General features: G+C 43.8%; 1 protein-coding gene across 5 annotated transcripts in view; it reads left to right on the top strand.

The window, feature by feature from the left end:
- Positions 1–13,212: 13,212 nt before the first annotated feature.
- map3k22 (mitogen-activated protein kinase kinase kinase 22) overlaps positions 13,213–13,807 on the top strand; it is a 138,351-nt gene continuing 137,756 nt past the window's right edge. For all 5 annotated transcript variants that reach the window (XM_068031424.1, XM_068031427.1, XM_068031422.1 and 2 more), the window contains exon 1: positions 13,213–13,734. The gene's annotated coding sequence lies outside the window, so the exon portion shown is untranslated. The remainder of the gene's footprint in view (positions 13,735–13,807) is intronic.

Genomic DNA, 13,807 nt, shown 5'->3' with positions numbered 1-13,807 from the left:
CTTCCCAACCTCTCACCATTTAAGAAATACTCTGCTTTTTTTGTTTTTTCTACCAAAGTTCACACTTATTCACATTATATTCCATCTGCCATGTTCTTGACTATTCACTTAGCCTGTTCAAATCCCCTTGAAGCCTCCTTGCATCCTCCTCACAACTTACACTCCCTTCTAGTTTTGTGTCATCTGCAAATTTGGAAAGATTAAAATTGGTCCCCATATCCAAATCATTTATACAGATTGTAAACAGTTGTGGCCCAAGCACTGATCTTTGCAGTAACCCACTAGTAACAGCCTGCCATACTGAGAACGGCCCATTTATTCCTACTCTTTACTTTCTGTCTGTTAACCAGTTCTCAGTCCATTGCAATGTATTACCCCCGGTCCCATGTGCACTAATTTTGTTTAATAACCTCCTGTGTGGGACCTTATCTGAATCCTTTTGAAAATCCAAATACACCACATCCACCAGTTCTCCTTTATCTCAGCTGCAAGTAACATCCTCAAAAAACTCAAACATGATTTCCCTTTCACTAATCCATGTTGTGCCATGCTAGACCCCCACCTGCCATGAATGAGGCATATTAATTTTGTCATATGAACATTGATTTGAAAACTATTGCTGAAATGAAGAAAGGACTTAAAAACAAGAAATGCTGGAAATACTCAGCAGGTCTGGCAGCATCTGTGGAGAGAGAAGCAGAGTTAACGTTTCAGGTCAGTGACCCTTCTTCAGAACTGACAAATATTAGAAATTCAAAAGGTTTTAAGCAAGTAAAGTGGGGGGTGGGGCAAGAGATAGAAAGCAATGAAGGTGAACAAGGTAAAAGAGACAAACAAAAATCCTGTCGGAGAGAAATTTTTCAATGTAGGCATTCCTGGAAGAGAAGTGGCAGTGAACTAAAATAAAAGCAAAATACTGCAGATGCACAAAGCGTTTTGGAGTTCCTACAAGACACAGGAATTGTAGGCAATGGGCTGGGTTTTGTGTTGGAAGTGGAACTCCCAGCACCGGGCTGAAAAGGCAGGGCAACCCTGCCTCAGCCTTTTCCTGCCCCTCCACCCCTCCCGGAGTGTTCCTCCAGTGTTTTTACATCAAAGTTTCATGAGCCAGGATCCCCGTCCCTTTAAAGAAGGAGGTCCCGCCTCTATCAGCTGCCAGCCAAACAGAGGACAGGCAGTTCAGCAGTATTAGCAGTGCCACTGGAAGTGGTGGCCGCTGCTGGTACTACAGAGACCTTGGACCCAGGTCAACCGCCGGAATCTCAGACCAGAGGTCGGAGAGCCAGGGTCAGACCCGGGGGGAGTGAAGTGGTTCCCAGAGGGGGTCCTCCATGGGCCTCAGATTGACAACAGAGGAGGGACCCCCCCACCCACCTCCCAAGCCTGCAGGGAGGATGTCTCAGTTTACAAGGTGCACACCCTGCATGGCGGAGGCACCCTCCACTGCTGGTAAGTACCCAGCGGCAGTGGGAAAAGACCCTTAATTGGCCATTAATTGGCCACCTAAGGGCCTCAGTTAGCCTCTAGGTGGGAAGGCCATAGTTGGCTTATCCCACCCCTGGTAAGATCGCTTGGTGACAGGAGGTCCTGCAACCCCCAGCTTGATTTACTGTGCCTCGCCACCTCCAGCCCCACCTCAGGGGGCACATAAAATCCAGCTCAATAGCTGGAATTTTATGCCCCCCAAAAGAGTGGACTGGTGGTAGGAAGAGAGAGAGAGGATGGCGTAAAATGGAGTGGGAGGCTGGGGGGACTCTTCCTGACCCACACCTTTCTCTGCTGCCAATTTACATGGGGCAGCAGTGGCGAGAAATGAACTGCTGGCCCCACGCCAATCAAGGCCCTTCAGTGGCCAATTAATGGCCACTTAAGGGCCTCCTTCCGCTGCCACGGGGACTTTATGGCCGGCTGGTGGGAGGCTGAGGGCTCAGAAAAGCTGTCTGATAAAACTAGGTGGCCTTCTGGCAGCCTGGGGTGGGGGGCCTCATGATCGGGCACCATGTGCCCCATGGAGGGTCGCCCCCGAAGCCTCAACCATCCCCAACGCCCAACACACCCCCCGCCCCCCTAACCGACCTACCTTGCCTCGCCAGGGCCTGACCAATTGCCCCTGGCGATGCCCCAAAAACTTACCTCTTTTCCGGTGCTGTCTGTCATCTTCATTCTGAAGCTGGGTTGCAGCTGCCGGCACCCTGATTGGTCGACTGCTTTATTAGGCGGGACTTCCTGCCTCAATGAGGTGGAAGTCTCGCCCAAGACCAATTAAGGGCCTCGGGACCATAAAATCCTGTCTGGATCCCCAGGCCTGGCTGGGGAGGGGGGGATCGCCACTGACTTTTCAGCAGGTGGATGGCTCCCCCACACCCCCGTGCACTGTAAAATCCAGCCCAATGTGTCTTAGCTGCCCATCCATTTCACTGGAATGTATTTACTTAAAGTTCTCTTTACTTAGAGTGCCTAGTCACTCTCCCTCTTTCTCTTTTGCTTTGTCCCTCATTTTAATTAATTAGCACCTCCTTCTTCCTTCTGCACCTAATTCCCACTCTTACAAAATTTTCATTTTAGTTGAGGTTAAAGAAAAACAGAATGGGACAGAAAGAGACAGGGTTTAACACAAATTGTACATCAGCAAATAAGGTCATTGCAGGGAATCAAAGTAAAAAGATGAAATTAAAGGTTCTTTATCTGAATGTGCAAAGCATCTGCAATAAGATAGATGAACTAGTGGCACAAATAGAGGTAAATGATTTAGATCTAATCACCATCACAGAGATATGGTTACATGGTGATCAAAATTGTGAAATATATATTCCAAGGTACACAATATTTCAGAAAGACAGACAGAATGGCAAAGGAGGAGGGATAGCCCTGATGGTAAAGGATGACATAAGGACATTAGTGAGAAAGGATCTGGCCCCAGAAGAACATGAAGTAGAATCAGTATGGGTGGAAATTAGGAATAGCAAGAATCAGAAAACCCTGCTGAGAGTAGTTTATAGGCCCCTTAACACTGTTGGATAGAGCATTAAACAAGAAATTATTGGAGCTTGTAACAAAAACAATGTAATAATTGTGGGGGATTTTAATCTTCATATAGACTGGGATAATGAAATTGGTAAGAGTGGTCCAGAAGATGAGTTTGTAGAATGTTGTCAGGATAGTTTCTTGGAGCAATACATTGTGGAACCGACTAGAAATATAGATCTTTTAGAACTCGTATTGTGTAATGAAGCAGTGTTAATTAGTAATGTCATAGTAAAAGATCCACTGTGAAATAGTGATCATAATACCACTGAATTCCATGTTATGTTTGTAAGTGACGCACTCCAATCACAAACAAGAATCCTCAACTTAAACAAAGCCAATTACGTAGCTATGGGGGGAACTGGCTAAGGTAAATTGGGTAAGTAGACTAAAAGGTATGGCGGTAAATGAACAGTGGGAAACCTTTAAAGAAACAATTCAAAATGTTCAGCAAAGTACATTCCATTGAAAAACAAAACCTCAGCAAGAAAGACCCATCCATGGCTCACTCAGAAAGTTAAGGATCGCATTAGATTAAGAGGCTTACAATGTTGCAAAAAGAGTAGCAAGTCTGAGGATTGGGAATGTTTTCGAAACCAGCAAAAGGCATCCAAAAAATTGATAAGAAAGGAAAAGATAGAACATGAGAGTAAACTAGCCAGTAATATAAAAACAGATTGCAAGATCTTTTATAGATAAAAAAAATGAAGAGGGTAAACATCTCTTAGACGTAGAGACAGGAGAAATTATCATGGGGAATGAGGAAATGGCAGAGACATTGAACAAATATTTTCTGTCTGTTTTCACAGTAGGAAACACAAGTTTCATACTAGAAATAGCCAGTAACCTATGGGCTAAAAAGAGTGAGGAAATTAATATCAGTAGAGAAACAGTATTGGAGAAACTTAAGGGACTAAAATCTGACAAATCCCTGGGACCTGATGGCCTACATACTAGGGTTCTGAAAGGGATAGCTGCAGGGATCGTAGATGCATTAGCTATGATTTTCCAATATTCCTTAGATTTGGGAATGGTCCCATCAGATTGAAAGCTGGCAAATGTTACATTGCTTTTCAAGAAAGGAGAGAGGCAGAAAACAGGGAACTACAGGCCAGTTAGCCTAACATTAGTTGTAGAGAAAATGCTGGAATATATTATGAAGGAAGTCTTAACAATGCAGTTAGAAAAGCACAGTATGATTAGAACAAGTCAACATGGTTTTACGAAAGGGAAATCCTGTCTGCCAAGTTTATTAGAGTTTTTTGAAGATGTAACTAATACGGTAGATAAAGGGGAACCAGTGGATGTAGTATACTTGGATTTCCAAAAGGCATTCGGTAAGGTGCCACACAAAAGGTTAATAGGCAAGATATGGGCTCATGGAGTTGGGGGTATATATTAGCATGGAAAGAGGATTGGTTAATGGACAGGAAGCAAAGAGTGGGCACAAACGGGGTATTTTCAAGTTAGGAGGCAGTGAAAAGTGGAGTGCCTTAAGGTTCAGTGCTGGGGCCTCAGCTATTTACAATTTATATTAATAACTTAGATGAAGAGACAGAGCGTAATGTATCTACGTTTGCTGATGATACAAAGGTAGGTGGAAAGGTTAGCTGGGGGGAGGACACAGAGAGGCTGCAAAGAGATATAGACAGGTTAAGGTGAGTGGGTAACAATATGGCAGATGGAGTATAATATAGGGAAGTGTGAAATTATTCACTTTGGTTGTAATCCTGCAGCGAGTAACTTACCTCCTGACTCCTCAAAGCTTGTCCACCATCTACAAGGCATAAGTCAGGAGTGTGATGAAATACTGTTCAGTTGCCTGGATGGGTGCAACTCCAACAACACTCAAGAAGCTCGACACCATCCAGGACAAAGCAGCCTGCTTGATTATCACCCCATCCACAAACATTCACTTCCTCCACCATTAACGCACAGTGGCAGCAGTGTGTACCATTTACAAGATGCACTGGAGCAATGCACCAAGGCTCCTTCAACAGCACCTTCCAAACCCACAACCTCTCCCACCTAGAAGGACAAGGGCAGCAGATGCATGAGAACACCACCACCTGCAAGTTCCCCTCGAAGCCTCACACCATCCTGACTTGGAACTATACCGCCATTCCTTCACTGTTTCTGGGTCAAAATCCTTGAACTCCCTTTCTAACAGCACTGTTGGTGTACCTACCCCACATGGACTGCAGCAGTTCGAGAAGGCAGCTCACCACCACCTTCTCAAGAGCAATTAGGGGTGGGTAATAAATGCTGGCCTAGCCAGCGCTGCCCACATTCCATGAATGTATGAATAAAAAAAAGACTAGAAAAGTAGAATATTTTTTCAAAGGTGTGAAACTTGTAAGTGTTGCTGATCAAAGAGACTTGGGTGTGCTTTACAAAGAATGCAGTACCTTAACATGCAGATACAGCAAACAATTAGGAAGGCAGATCGCACATTCACCTTTATTGCAAGGGGATTGGAATACAGGAACAAATAAGTATTGCTACAATTGTACAGGGTTTTGGTGAGACCACATCTGGAGTACTGTGTGCAGTTTTGGTCTCCACATTTAAGAAAGGATATACTTCAATTGGAGGCGGTACAGCGAAGGTTCACTAAATTGGTCCCTCTGTTGAGGGGGTTGTCCTATGATGAGAGGCTGAGTAAATTGGGCCTATATTCTCTGGAGTTTAGAAGAATGAGAGGCGATCTCATTGAAACATATAAGATTCTGCAAGGGCTGGATAAGGTAGACACTGATAGATTGGTGGTCAGGCATCTGAAGCACGGGGTCACTGACTCAGGACAAGGGGTCAATCATTTAGGACTGAGATGTGGAGAAATTACTTCACTCAAAGGGTTGTGAATGTTTGGAATTCTCTACCCCAGAGGGTGGTGGATGCTCCATCGTTGTATACATTTAAGGCTGGGATAGATAGATTTTTGGTCTCTCAGGGAATCGAGGGGTATGGCGAACAGGCAGGAAAGTGCAGTTGAAGCCTCAGATCTGCCATCATCGTATTGAATGGCAGAGCAGGCTTGATGGGCCATATGGTGTACTCCTGCTCCTGTTTCTTGTGTTCTTGTGTTCGACATCTTTACTGTCATTCTGTTCCCTACTCACTCCCTGCTGCAGTCTTAGCTCAAGCTGGAGCTCATAACTACTCCTCTTTGGTTGGTGTCTAAAAGGTATAATTTCAACGGGGCAATCAGCCTCCAAGTACACAGTGGCCCAGAAATTATGATCAGAATAATAGCAAGGCAATCAGTGCTCACCATTCTAATGGAGGAAATCCGACAGCAACTTCTGGAGTATGTACATTTTTTTTTATTTGTTCATGGGATGTGGGCGTTGCTAGCTAGGTCAGCATTTATTGCCCATCTCTAATTGACCTTGAACTGAGTGGCCTGTTAGGCCATTTCAGAGGGCAGTTAAGAGTCAACCACATTGCTGTGGGTCTGGAGTCCCATGTAGACCAGACCAGGTCAGGACAGCAGATTTCCTTCCCTAAAGGGCATTTGTGAACCATATGGGTTTTTACAACAATCAACAATGGTTTCATGGTTACCATTAGACTATTTTTTTAAAATTCCAGATTTATTAATTGAATTCAATTTTCACCATCTGCCGTGGCAGGATTCGAACTCATGTCCCCAGAGCATTAGCCTGGGTTTCTGGATTACTAATCCAGTGACATTACCACTACACATTACCACAAGCACAGTTAAACATGGAAATCCAGAAGTTGCTTTCAGAGATAGACTCAGCATTTAAGGATCTGCAATACTGCGAACTCCTTGTACAGGGGAGACATGATGTAGTTGAACTAGTAATCCAGAATGCCAAGCTAATATCTTGGGGAAATGGATCGAAATCCCACCATGGCAGCTGGTGGAATTTAAGTTCACTTGGTTCATTAAAAAAAACTTGGAATTGAAAACTAGTCTCAGTAATGGTGCCATGAAACTATTATTGATTGTCAGAAAAAAAACATATGGTTCACTAATGTCCTTTAGGGAAGGAAATCTGCTCTTCTTACCTGGTCTGGCCTACATGTGACTACAAACCCACAGCAATGTGGTTGACTTTTAACTGCCCTCTGAAATGGCCTAGCAGGTTGTCAAGGGCAATTAGGAATGGGCAACAATTGCTGGCCTTGTCATTGATGCCAATATGCCATGAAAGAATACAAAAAAACTTGCCTATTAGCTCTGCACTAATAATGGCTGAAAATGTTAGGACTGGTGCATTCAGGAGTAAGTGAGATATGATATAAGTGATAATTATTGCTGAACAACCTCTTTGGCCCTGAATTTTAATTTTATAAGTGAGGTGTTTCATTCCCTAAGAAGAAAACTAGTGTTGGAGATTTAAAAAAAAAATTCTTTTACTTTATCTGTATCTTTTATCTCCCTCCCTCTCTCGTCTGGAGTTCCCAATCTTTATTTCACTTTCTGTAGATCATTTAGATTTACTTTATATTTCCTGCTCTATTTTTCCTGGTTTGGACTCTGTGGGCTGGATTTTACCGGCAGCGTTGCGAACCCAACGTCAGAACAATTTCCGGATCCCAACCGTGCTCGTGTTTGTTGTATTGTAAGTTGGCATTTTGCGGTAGGTGACCAATTTGCCATCCATATGGCTACAGCATGTGCATTCTGGAGGTGGGAGCTAGGTGTGGTGGGTCCCATTTAAAGGGCACCCGTCTGCCATCAATGCAGACTGTATCATTGCAGTATGCAATAGTGGAAGCAGCAACATAGCAGGCAGTCATTTAAGGGCGGCCCCACGATTCAACAATGCGTCCCCGGAGGTTCTGTTACGTCATCAAAAAATTCAATTAGAATAGTCAAACATGATCTGCATTTTACAAATCCGTGCTGGCTATCCTTAATTAACTTAAACCCCTCTAAGTGGCTGTTGATATTTTCCCTGATTATTGTTTCTAAAATCTTACCTACCACTGATATTAAACTAACTGGCCTGTAGTTGCTAGGACTGTCCTTACACCCTTTCTTGAATAAGGGTGTCACATATGCTCTGGCACAATCCTCTGGCACCTCACCCGCATCCAGGGAAGCTTGGAAGATTATGGCAAGCCCTTCTGCTATCTCCATCCCCACTTCCTTTAGCAACCTGGGAGTCAAACCATCCGGACGAGGTGACTTATCTATCCTAAGCGTAGCCAGCCTTTTTAGTACCTACCTCTCTCAATTTTTACTCTATATATTGCCTCTACTCTCTCTGCTTCCACTGATCTTTTGTCAGATTCCATTTCCTTAGTGAACACTGATGCAAAGTACTCATTAAGTATATTAGAGTCATAGGGTCATAGAGTCATAGAAGCATAGAAATAGGCCCTTCGGCCCACCGTGTCCATGCCGACCATAATGCCTATCTATACTAATCCCACCTGCCTGCATTAATTCCATATCCCTCTATGCCTTGCTCATTCAAGTACCTGTCCAGATGCCAGTTGCTACGATTCCTGCCTCCACCACCTCCTCTGGCAGCTCATTCCAGACACCCAAAATTATTTGTGTGAAAAATTTACCCCTTTGATCCCCTTTAAACCTCCTCCCTCTCACCTTAAATCTATGCCCTCTAGTTTTAGTCACCCCTATCATGGGAAACAGACTCTGGCTATCTACCCTATCTATGCCTCTCATAATTTTATATACCTCTATCATGTCCCTTCTCAGCCTCCTTCACTCCAGGGAAAACAGACCCAGCCTATCCAATCTCTCTTTATAACTCAAGCCCTCCAAACCAGGCAACATCCTTGTGCATCTTTTCTGCACCTTCTCTAGCTTAATCACATCTTTCCTGCAGTGCGGCGGCCAGAACTGCACACAGTACTCCAAATGCGGCCTAACTAACGTCATGTACAACTGTAACATGACGTCCCAACTCTTGTACTCAATGTCTTGGCTGATGAAGGCAAGTATGCCATACACCTTCTTCACCACGCTGTCTCCCTGTGTTGCCACTTTCAGGGAACTATGTACTTGCACCCCAAGGTCTCTCTCTATTAGCCTTACCCTGTTCTTCTAAGCATATATTACATTCTTTGTCCCTAGTATGCCCCAATACACCTTTTTCTACCTGCTTACTATTAACATGTGCCATGGTTCTGTAGTTTTTATTCAGAATATGCGGTTTGCCTTTAAGGCTTGCAAAGGATCAGTATCGCTTTAAGAGCCAGCAAGCCTTAGGAGTTATAGGAAGTTGCATTTTCATTGCCTTAGAAACAGCCATTTGGAGACTGCGATTCAAAGGGTGCATTCTCAATACCATAGAAACAGCCACTGGGAGTGAGACTCATGCGATACATTTGTTTCAATTCAGTTTTTGAACTGGCTTTGGTTGAAGACAGTTTGTTCTAACAGAACAGAGACACACACACAGAGGACAGCTGGTGTTAGCACCTGGAAAAAGAGCTCTCTACCATATAAACTGAAGGAATAGGATTTTTGTCTGCTTATTATTATCTCTCAAAATTCTAAGAAAAAGTCAAGCCAAAACAGAGATCTTTGGTAATTTAAATTGAAGAAAGGGAAGTTAGAACAAAGAACAAAGAACAGTACAGCACAGGAACAGGCCATTCGGCCCTCCAAGCCTGCGCCGATCTTGATGCCTGCCCAAACTAACACCTTCTGCACTTCCGGGGCCCATATCCCTCTATTCCCTTCTTATTCATATATTTGTCAAGATGTCTCTTAAACGTCGCTATCGTATCTGCTTCCACCACCTCCCCTGGCAGCAAGTTCCAGGCACTCTCCACCCTCTGTGTAAAAAACTTGCATCGCACATCCCCTCTAAACTTTGCCCCTCGCACCTTAAACCTATGTCCCCTAGTAACTGATTCTTCCACCCTGGGAAAAAGCTTCTGACTATCCACTCTGTCCATGCCGCTCATAACTTTATAAACCTCTATCATGTCGCCCCTCCACCTCCGTCGTTCCAGTGAAAACAATCCGAGTTTTTCCAACCTCTCCTCATAGCTAATGCCCTCCAGACCAGGCAACATCCTGGTAAACCTCCTCTGTACCCTCTCCAAAGCCTCCACGTCCTTCTGGTAGTGTGGCGACCAGAATTGCATGCAATATTCTAAGTGTGGCCTAACTAAAGTCCTGTACAGCTGCAACATGACTTTCCAATTTTTATACTCTATTCCCCGACCGATGAAGGCAAGCATGCCGAATGCCTTCTTGACTACCTTATCCACCTGCGTTGTCACTTTCAGTGACCTGTGGACCTATATGCCCAGATCTCTCTGCCTGTCAATACTCCTAAAGGTTCTGCCATTTACTGTATACCTCCCACCTGCATTAGACCTTCCAAAATGCATTACCTCACATTTGTCCGGATTAAACTCCATCTGCCATTTCTCCGCCCAAGTCTCCAACCGATCTATATCCTGCTGTATCCTCTGACAATCCTCATCATTATCCGTAACTCCACCAACCTTTGTGTCGTCCGCAAACTTACTAATCAGACCAGCTACATTTTCCTCCAAATCATTTATATATACTACAAACAGCAAAGGACCCAGCACTGATCCCTGCGGAACACCACTAGTCACATCTCTCCATTCAGAAAAACACCCATCCACTGTTACCCTCTGTCTTCTGTGACTGAGCCAGTTCTGTATCCATCTTGCCAGCTCACCTCTGATCCCATGTGACTTCACCTTTTGCACCAGTCTGCCATGTGGGACCTTGTCAAAGGCTTTACTAAAGTCCATATAGACAACATCCACCGCCCTTCCCTCATCAATCATCTTCGTCACTTCCTCAAAAAACTCAAATCAAATTAGTAAGACACGACCTCCCCTTCAAAAAACCATGCTGTCTCTTGCTAATAAGTTCGTTTGTTTCCAAATGGGAGTAAATCCTGTCCCGAAGAATCCTCTCTAATAATTTCCCTACCACTGACGTAAGGCTCACCGGCCTATAATTTCCTGGATTATCCTTACCACCCTTCTTAAACAAAGGAACAACATTGGCTATTCTCCAGTCCTCTGGGACCTCACCTGTAGCCAATGAGGATGCAAAGATTTCTGTCAAGGCCCCAGCAATTTCTTCCCTTGCCTCCCTCAGTATTCTAGGGTAGATCCCATCAGGCCCTGGGGACTAATCTACCTTAATGCTTTGCAAGACACCCAACACCTCCTCCTTTTTGATAATGAGATGACTGAGACTATCTGCACTCCCTTCCCTAGGCTCATCATCCACCAAATCCTTCTCCTTGGTGAATACTGATGCAAAGTACTCATTTAGCACCTTGCCCATTTCCTCTGGCTCCACACATAGATTCCCATCTCTGTCCTTGAGTGGGCCAACCCTTTGTCTGGTTACCCTCTTGCTCTTTATATATGTATAAAAAGCCTTGGGATTTCCTTAATCCTGTTTGCCAATGATGTTTCATGACTCCTTTTAGCCCTCCTAACTCCTTGCTTAAGTTCCTTCCTACTGTCTTTATATTCCTCAAGTGCTTCATCTGTTCCTAGCCTTCCAGCCCTTACAAATGCTTCCTTTTTCTTTTTGACTAGGCTCACAATATCCCGTGTTATCCAAGCTTCCCGAAACTTGCCAAACTTGTCTTTCTTCCTCACAGGAACAAGCTGGTCCTGGATTCTAATCAGCTGACGTTTGAAAGACTCCCACATGTCAGATGTTGATTTACCCTCAAACAGCCGCCCCCAATCTAAATTCTTCAGTTCCTGCCTAATATTGTTATATTTATGCCTTCCCCCAATTTAGCACCTTCACCCGAGGACTACTCTTATCCTTATCCACAAGTACCTTAAAACTTATGGAATTATGGTCACTGCTTCCGAAATGCTCCCCCACTGAAACTTCGACTGAGACTGTGACAATCTTTTATCTCTCAAAAACCCTAAAGTCAGATTGATTCTGTTGAAGGTGTTTGCAAGTCATTAATTGTTGAAATTTGCTGGAGAAGGAAAGCAACATTCTGTGAGGACTTCGAGCAACATCCTGTGAGGACTTCAAGCAACATCCTATGAGGACTACAAGCAACATTGGACTGTAAATTTGCAAGGACTCTAATTTTTTCTATTTTAAATGTTGTTTATATCTTCATGGTGTTTAAGAATTTAGTTCTTCTAATTAAAGAGTTAATTTAGTGATTTAAAGACACCTGGTTTGGTTAGCCTCATTCGGGGGTTAATAGATGGTCCAATTTGGCTGGGTCTTTCTTTAATTTGGAAAGTTTTAAAATGATATGTTAGCCGATCTGTGGAGCGACTGGATTGAATTCCCAGTGCGTTGGTCCCACCACAATCAGAATCGTATATTTTGATTGGGGGCTTTGACAGGAGCGGTTAGTCGTAATACATGCCAGTAGAAGATTTTTGGGTTCCCTTTTATGTTGACTGCCTTTCTATTCTCATATTCTCTCTTTGCCAGTCTTATTTTACTCTTCACATCCCCTCTCAACTTATTGTTTATGCCTGGTTCTCACTTGAGTTCACCTGATATGCATCATACAACCTCTTTTTTTGTTTTAATAAATGCTGGCTTTGTCAATGATGCTCACATAATAAAAATGAATTAAAAAAAAGTTCCTATTGGTAAAGCACTTCTGCTAGCAGGATTTTCCAGACTATATTATGATACCATCATCAAACATGGAAATCTGACGATCCTGTAGATTCCCTGAGATCTTTCTGCAGACCCTGTAGGATCCAGGGGCTGCAAATGGAAAACCTATGATATAAGATCCTTGATCTCTTCCATCAAGAAGAGCAAGAGCAGCAATGTTGTGGGAACAGCATCATTTCCAGGTTCCACTCCAAGTCACACACCATCCTTCAACTCAATGGGTCAAAATATTGGAATTCACTACCAAACACTATTATGGGAACACCAGCACCATAAGCAGTGATTGAAGCAGAATGCTCACCACCGCCTTCTCAAGGTAACACATGATGGGCAATAAATATCAGCCTTATCACTTCTGTCACATTCTGAGAATACATTTTTTAAAAAGGATTACATGAAAGGAAACGCTGTTAAAAATGAAGCTAAAATAGACGCAGTCTATTTTGGTCTTTCATTAATCTCGTTCTTTGTGTTTACTTCAGTTGGAGACAAGAAAATGACTGGTCAGCAATGCAGGAGACCTGGGGAAATCCCAGGGAGACTGAATATATCTGCTTGGATAGTCCTGGCGTACAAGCAATGCCAAGTGCAGAAGGATGAAGTGGTGTGCGCCACGTCACAGTTTCTTGCTCATGTTACATTGACGCAACCTGCTGAACTTTCACACGAGAAGCCAGAAGAGTGAGTGAAAGCAGGAATCAGAGCTGGGGAGCAGAGAGAAAGTTTGGAGACTGCAGGGGAATGAAGTAACAAGCTCGGGGCTGGACCTTGCCATTTGATTTGTTTACAAAGGGGGAGAAAAAGAGGAGCAATAAAGAAGGCTTTGCTTCTTTTCTTTGGCCGAGAGTTGTATTTTGTCTTTTTAGGGTGAGGAGAGCTCGCGGGGGTGTCTCAGCTGTCCTCCGGAGCAGAGGAGATTCTCCCACCCCCTCACTTCATGTCAGCAGAGTTAGAGGAGCTGGTTCCTGTATCTCAACAGCAAAAAAACAAGCCCGACTAAAGAGGAACCCACTCCGGACGTGAGCAAGTGAGAGAGGAAAAAGCAGAAAGCACGACGATCAAATTGAGCTGGAGACTTTGAGGTAGAATTTGCTTTTTGATACTTTGAAGAACTTTTCTGCATGGTACACAATTATTCTTCGTATTGGAAACATT

This window comes from Heterodontus francisci, chromosome 5 (genome assembly GCF_036365525.1).
Source record: "Heterodontus francisci isolate sHetFra1 chromosome 5, sHetFra1.hap1, whole genome shotgun sequence".
In the NCBI taxonomy this organism is placed as follows: domain Eukaryota; kingdom Metazoa; phylum Chordata; class Chondrichthyes; order Heterodontiformes; family Heterodontidae; genus Heterodontus; species Heterodontus francisci.
The sequence above is the reverse complement of the archived record's forward strand: the minus strand, read 5'-3'. Positions and strand labels throughout refer to the sequence as shown.